The sequence below is a fragment of the Brassica oleracea genome, chromosome C2, assembly GCF_000695525.1.
Source record: "Brassica oleracea var. oleracea cultivar TO1000 chromosome C2, BOL, whole genome shotgun sequence".
Classification (NCBI taxonomy): Eukaryota; Viridiplantae; Streptophyta; class Magnoliopsida; order Brassicales; family Brassicaceae; genus Brassica; species Brassica oleracea.
This window is the reverse complement of record NC_027749.1, coordinates 18,659,437-18,667,259: the sequence shown is the minus strand read 5'-3', so window position 1 is coordinate 18,667,259 and position 7,823 is coordinate 18,659,437. Positions and strand designations below refer to the sequence as shown.

General features: G+C 39.5%; 1 pseudogene; it reads right to left on the bottom strand.

Moving 5' to 3' along the window:
• Positions 1-5,573: 5,573 nt before the first annotated feature.
• On the bottom strand, positions 5,574-6,803 carry LOC106323615 (annotated as a pseudogene).
• Positions 6,804-7,823: the final 1,020 nt, after the last annotated feature.

Here is a 7,823-nt window from a genome sequence, read left to right as displayed (position 1 = left end):
ATTTAAAACATGTTAATGTATTTATATAAATCAGAAAAAATTGTCACCAAATTTTTAAATTGGATAAGATGAATAATAGTAGTTTATATAATTTCAAATTTGTAATAATATTTCAAAAAGTTACTTTTATCTAGTTGTTAGTGTGCCCCTTTAGAAGGCTATCACAGCACGGTTTGAGTTCCGAAATGAATATATATATATATATATCAAAACGACATCGTCTTATCTTGTCAACGGTTGACAAACTTCTGTTAGAGTCAATGTAGATTTATGCAGGTTCTAAGAAGTTCATGTAGTTTTTCTTAAATTATAATTAAGTTGAGGTCGGTTTTGGCACTGACCATTTGTTCGGGTTCTATTTGGCACGACTGAGAGTGTTGGAGTCGAAATTGGCACTTTTTCTCGTATATCAAAACGACGTCGTTTTATTTTGTTAACGATTGACTAACTTCTGTTAGAGTCAATGTAGATTTAAGCACGTTTTAAGAAGTTTGGGTAGTTTTTTCGAATTATAATTGAGTTGATGTCGTATTTGGCACTGATCAATTGTTCGGGTCGTATTTGGCACGACCTAAATTGTTGGGGTCGAAATAGGCACTTTTCCCCATTTGTTTACCTTTCTGTTTTCACCCCCACACTCTTTCTCCCTTTGTAATGATCAACTGAGCATAATTAGATTTTTCAAGATTTAATTGTGTGATTAGGTAGCCTAATGTTTGACATAAACATACCTAACTACAAATGTGTCTTTGTGTATTTAATTATCGAAACTCACATTTAATTTAATGTTTGTACCAAAATATATTTTTTCTGAAAAAAGACAAAAAAGAGAACCAAAAGACTTTAGTATTGCGTCTTAAATGTTTTATCTTCCAACCTGGTAACTACTCTGCACAGTGCACACTTTATGTTACACGAATCAAAGCTGATTTGGTTAAAGAGAATTTTCAACTTTGAAGATGTAACATTGCATGGAAGATTATGATCAAACATCTGATTGGAGGAATATTTATTAAGCAGCTCCACAGTCTATATATTCGATCCCCGAGGAAATGGAGAGTTACTCAAACATAGCAGCCAATAAAGCGATGGTCGGGAGAAGACATATGAATTTGGGAATTATTTTCCGCATCCATAAAATCTTAAAGAGATTTTCAGATAAAAAATATTAATAAATTTAGTTATATGCTTAAAAGTTGGAAGTTAATTTTAAAATGAAAACTTAACAGATTTATAGATTTGAAGTGTTTTATAGAGTTTAATAGGTTTTCCTAAAGTTCCATATATATGCGAACCAATTTATAAATTGTGAGTGTTTTACAAAAACCATGGCTTTTGTTTAAATTTCTAAAAGCTTTGGCAGTTGGTTTTTTTTTTTTTTTGTTCAACGCTTTGGCAGTTGGTTTGTCTTTTTTTTTTTTTTTAACGTCAACTTTCATTACTTATATTGAACTTACATGATCCATATGCAAGAAAGCATGTAAAATTTGAGGTACATAATAATGAAATTGAAAAACTACTCCATCTTCAACTTGTTTTGCTAGAATGTCCGCTGCTCCATTTGCTTTTCTACTAACCCACTTGAAGTTGATGCTTTGGAACTTCCTTGCCCACCATCTTATATCACGTATCCAATTATAATGGTTGAAAAGTAGTTTTTTATTATTCAAGATGTCAATAGCCTTTTGACAATCACTTTCCATAATCAATTGCTTATAACCAAGACTCCAACAATGTTGTATGGCCATCAGAATCGCTTGTAACTCACTTTCAAGTGCATTTTGAACTCGTTTACCTCGTGCTTGGACCGATCCTTTGTAAACCCCATTTTCATCCCGAAGAATCCAACCAGCAGTAGCATCACCCAACTGTTGTCTAAATGAAGCATCAGTGTTGCATTTGATCCATCCTAGAGGGGGTTGTTTCCATTTCTTATTTTCTTCAAGCGTAGCATCTCCTCCTCTCCTGCTATGATTTGGTATATTCAAAAGGTCACTCTGTTTCCATTCATTTGCATATTCTTTCGCATATCTTAACACAGCCCTCCACAGTATATCTTTTTGTTGAAAAACTAGCATGTTCCTACTCTTCCAAAGCCTCCATAAAATCCAAAGAGGCAAGTCTTGAAAATGAGTAAGTCTTGTGGAGAAAGAGTATTGTAAGCATGCCTCTATCTTCTCTTCAAGCGTCGTCGTGGGGTTATTGATGATAAGGTTAGAGAGCCATGAAGCTCTCCAAATACCTGCAGCATAGGACAACCAAAGAAAATATGCTCCTCTGTTTCTTCTACATTGCAACAACGTCGATAAAGATCGTTCTGAGTGATATGCCTTCTCTTAAGATTGTTACCGGTCGTTAAACAACCAGATAGCATCCTCCACAAGAAATGTTTTAGCTTTGTAGGAGCGTTTGTTTTCCAAATCTTGTGTTTCAATGCTGCCGTTCCACGAGTTAGTTGTGGAGGATCGATAGTTGGCAGATGAGTTCCCAACCAATACCCAGACTTCACTGTATATAAGCCATCTTCATTATAGTGCCAGCCTAACAGGTCTTGTGTTGCCACATGACTAATTCTAATAGCAAGAATTCGATCCACATCTTCATCAACCACCATCTCGCGTATAGCTTCTGTTCATTCCATTTACCTCGGTTAACATCTAAATATTCTTTCACCTTCTCTCCGTCAACCAATATATCTCTAGCTCGTGGTGGTCTTGGTGGATGATCAGGTATCCATGGATCAGTTATCCATGGATCAGTCCACATGTTAACTAGGTCACCATTGCCCACTATATACCGTAGTCCTTTAGTGATCAGGTCACGGCCATATAGGATTGACTTCCAAGCATAAGATGCTTTCTTCTTCAGTGTAGCCTTTATTATATCCCCATCTGAGAAGTATCTGGCGCGTAGCATGCGAGCCATAAGACAATTAGGATATTGCATTATCCTCCAGACCTGTTTACTAAACAGAGCTTGATTAAATACTTCCAAATCTTTAAACCCCAATCCTCCTTCTCTTTCTGGTACACTGACTCTGTTCCAAGAATACCAATGAAGTCCCTTTTTCTCACCCGAGCTCCACCAAAACCTTGCCAAAATCGCATTAATCTCCGAGCAAGTCTCCTTTGTTAATCTAAATATATTCATAGAATATATTGGCATTGCAGTTGCAATTGCTTTGAGTAATACTTCTTTACCACCATGGGAAAGGTGTCTTTGTTTCCAACTTTGTGTTATTGATTTCACCTTATCAATAACATATGCAAACATCTCCTTCTTCTTGCTTCCCACATGTTCTGGCAAACCCAAATACTTTCCAAAGCCTCCATCATTATAAATACCTAATAGAGATCGCATCCTTGTCTTAACTGGGTCATTGACCTTAGCTCCAAATGCGATAGATGATTTCGAGAGATTAATTGCTTGGCCAGAGACTGCCTCATATAACCCAAGGATAGACTTTAACTTCTTAGCTGCTTTGATATTAGCCGATGAGAAGAACAACGAATCATCAGCAAAAAACAGGTGACTAACCGCTGGTGCATTGTTGGATATCTTCACTCCCATAAGTGATCTGTCTTCCATCGCTTTTGTCATCAGGCGTGAGAGTACTTCAGCACACAAAATGAAAAGATAAGGAGATAGAGGGTCTCCTTGTCTGAGCCCCCGAGCTGGTGTAATGAATCATTCTGCCTTCCCATTAATTAGAACTGAGTATCTGACAGCAGTGACACACTCCATAATCCAGCCAATCCAATGCCTGTCAAATCCCAAATGCTTCATTGTCTCAGCCAAAAATTTCCATTCTAAATGGTCATAGGCCTTAGTTATATCTGTTTTCACAGCCATATACGATGTAGCTTGCCTCTTTCTAGCTTTTAGACAATGAAAGACTTCATGAGCAACAACAATGTTATCTGAGATCATTCTTCCAGGGATAAAGGCATTTTGATTCTCAGATATAATGCTACAGAGATGAGCTTTAAGCCTATTAACCAAAACTTTAGTAATGATCTTATAAGATACATTACAGAGCGCTATTGGTCGAAAATCCTTCATACCAGATGGAGGGTAGACCTTCGGTATCAGGCATAGGTTAATGCAACTGAGTTGAGGATCCAGATGTCCTGTTTCAAAGAACTCCGTGATTTCCTTCATGATCCCCTCCTTTATATCATCCCAATAATGATGATAAAACACTGTAGAGAATCCATTAGGCCCTGGTGTACGGTGAACTCCTATATCCATAACTGCTGTGAACACTTCCTCCTTTGTAACCATACGGGTAAGATCTTGATTCATCTATATAGTAACTCGTTGTTGTAGATTCTGAAATACTCGAACATACTGATGTGGATCAGTCCCTTCAGAGGCATAGGGTTTTTTGAAATAGTTAACAGCCACTTGCGAGATCTCTGAGTGACCACGATATATGACCCCTTGTTCATCTTGAATTGAGTTTATTGTATTCTTAACTTTTCTTCTTTTTGTTACAGCATGAAAGTATCTTGTATTCCGATCTCCAGAGCGCAACCAGTTGATCCTACTTTTTTGTTTCCAGTATACCTCCTCTTCAATATAGGCTTGGTTCAACTCTTCTCTTATTTATGTTCTTTGTTGTTGAGATACATTAGGTGAAGTGATGGCTTTGTCCAGCAAAGCTCTCAACGTTCCAATTCTTTCCTCAGCATTGTTACGGTTCTGTCTCTTCCATCTAGATATGTGATGTCGACAACTACTCAATCTTTGAGCTAACGGCATCTGTAACAGTTGGGTCTGACATGTTCCTCTCCAGCCCCTTTTCACACTCTCCTCAAAACCATCTTTAGTCATCATCCGACTATCAAATCTGAAAGTTCTCGGAGGTTCATAACTTTCTTTACTGATAAAAGACACCAATGGTCTATGGTCAGACTCACCTATCTCCAAATACTATGTCTGAGATGCAGGGAAAAGATCAAACCATCTAGTATTTGCCATGGTACGGTCCAAGCAGCATTTAACCAAATGTCCTCCACGTTGACCAACCCATGAAAGTCGATTACCAACAGAGTGCAATTCAGTGAACTCACAAGTTCTCATCATCTGTCGAAATTCACTGAATGAGTTTTCAAGTCTCAGCCTTCCTCCTTCCTTCTCATGATTCTCCAAGATCTCATTGAAATCTCCCAACAAGAACCACGGGTGTTGTCTTCTAGTAAGACTTAATCGAGTTAATCTTTCCAAAGTGTGATGTCTAAAAGACGGGTTAGGATGCCCATACACAAAGGAAAAATAGAAACTGATTCCATTAAAATCAACATTACAATCGATAAGCTGAGCAGACTGGCTAATCACATACAAACGAACTGATTGCTGAAAGAAAATAACAAGGCCACCTCCTACTCCTATTGGGGGAACAACAACAGAATTAGAAAAACCTAGTTGAACTCCTACATCACGCACATAGTCATCTTGCTGTTTAGTTTCTGATAGACACAGAATGTCCGGGAGATATTTGCGACATATCTCCTTGAGGCGTCGAACCGTCGAGTCTGTGCCTAAGCCTCGACAGTTCCAACAGGCTGTCCTCATAGTGGAAGAGGTGGTTTAGAGCCCACCGCGCCTCTCATGTTGTTGGTGTCAACCATTGCTTCACCCACGTCTGCTTCCATCTCATTCTGAACCATCACTCGACCTTTCTTGCGTTTCACTCCATTAGTCCCACTAGCTTCCCTCTTATGAAACATCTCTGAGTTGTCAGTAGCAGCTGAGAGCCAGGCTTTCCTCTTGAGTAACGATTCAGATAGATACTCTTTTGGGACAACCTGACCATGATGGTAGAGCGTATTATACATTTCTTCAACATCTATCTCACTGGAGAACATCGTTTGCTTCCCTTCACTTTTCCAAAGGTGATCATCATCATTTTCTTCCTCCCATGCCCTGATGTTTCTTTCATACTCCTCTTGCTCCGGGTCTAAAGGTTCTGCTACAGCCTCCACGTTGTGCCCCTCAGCCTCATTATCTGCGTCTGCTACTTCATCATTTTCCTCAATGATCTCTTCAATAAGGACTCCTTGGTTTGGTACCAACTCCACATCAGTATCGTCGCCTTCACTGTCATTATCTTCATCATTCTGGTCAACACCTCCATTTTGAATCAAGCAGGCACCAGAGTCATGCGTGATCATGCCACATGTTTCACAGAACCCACGAAGCCTCTCGTATTGGATCCTGAGGAGAGTGTTAACTCCAGGGGTGAATTGGAAGTTTCTCTGAAACTTCAGGGGATTGTTAACATTCCAATTGAGGCGGACTCTGACAAACTCCATTCTACATCCCACCTCCTCGTTGTAGTCCATTTGAATGTACTCTCCTAGTACTCTCGCAATGTTAACAATCACCATTCGGTTCATGTACTGGAGTGGAATGCCCCTAATCTGGATCCAGAAAGGAATGAAATTGAGCATCGCCATGTCCATCAGAGGCGTCCAGCGCTGGAGAACAAGCATACGATCCGCATACGCCCATGGGCCACTTCTTATCACCGTATCCATCGCTTCCTCAGACGGGAAGATGAACTGGAATCATCTGTGTTCGATGATTCTTCCCCGAACCAAGCCTTCAAAGCCCCAGGATCGTGGCATAGAGGCAACGATTGCTCGAAGGTTTTGTTTTCTAGGCATCACCGGACGGCCAATTAGGATGAAACGGTTCTCCTCCTCCGCCTGTCTCACCACATCAGCCGGCAAGACAAAAGGTTCGTCATCAGCGCCCAGATTGATATCTTGTAAGGATCTTCGGATGTTCTCCGCCATTAAGGAATTTAGCGATCTGAGATGTCTAATTGAGATTTTTGTAAGATAGTTAGAGCAAGTTTGATACAGAAACGATCTTCCCAATCTTTCTTTAAATACCTATTTCCACCATAACTGTATTAGAACCACTACATCACGATTACCCATCTGAGGGATCGTGGAGAGAGACAACATCGTGGTTGATTTCGAACAGAAAATCACCACAACATTGAGAAAAAAATCATCAACCACGCAGATCGTGGCGAGAAAAAGAAACTGTTTTCTTTCGTCTTTTTTGTCGCCTCCAACATCGCGCCCTGAGAAAAAAAATTATATTTAGTTATGGTCTTTCTCTTCATCACAAAATGGACTTCTACCAACACTACAAGAAAACAGCGGTATTCTGAAGGACATTCCGACGGAAAATGAAATCCTCGGAAATTCCCGAGGAATTTTGGGTTTCCTCGGAATTTCCTCGGAATATACCGACGGAATTCCGAGGAAACATCAATCCGTCGGAATATTCTGAGGAAATTCCGAGGAAAAATGTGTTCCTCGAAAAAAACCGATGAATTCCGAGGAAATATTATAGGGATTTTACAAAATTCCGAGGAAATTCCGACGAACTAGTGATCGATCGATGCGTTTTTGGACATATACCCATTGATCGATCACATTGTTACGCTTTGGTCCATCTTAGTGATCGATCGATGCGTTTTTGGACATAAATCCATCGATCAATCCGTTTATAAAAAAACATTCGAGATTTTGAAACCCCAAACACTAGTTCCTCGGAATTCCGAGGAAATTCCGAGGAACACTTGATATCCTCGATCGATCGATGGGATAATCTCATCGATCGATCACATTGTTACGCTTTGGTCCATCTTAGTGATCGATCGATGCGTTTTTGGACATAAATCCATCGATCTATCCGTTTAAAAAAATTGACGTTTTGAAACCCCAAACACTAGTTCTTCAGAATTTCCTCAGAATATTTCGACGGAATTCCGAGGAAGAAAAGGGTTTCCTCGGAATTCC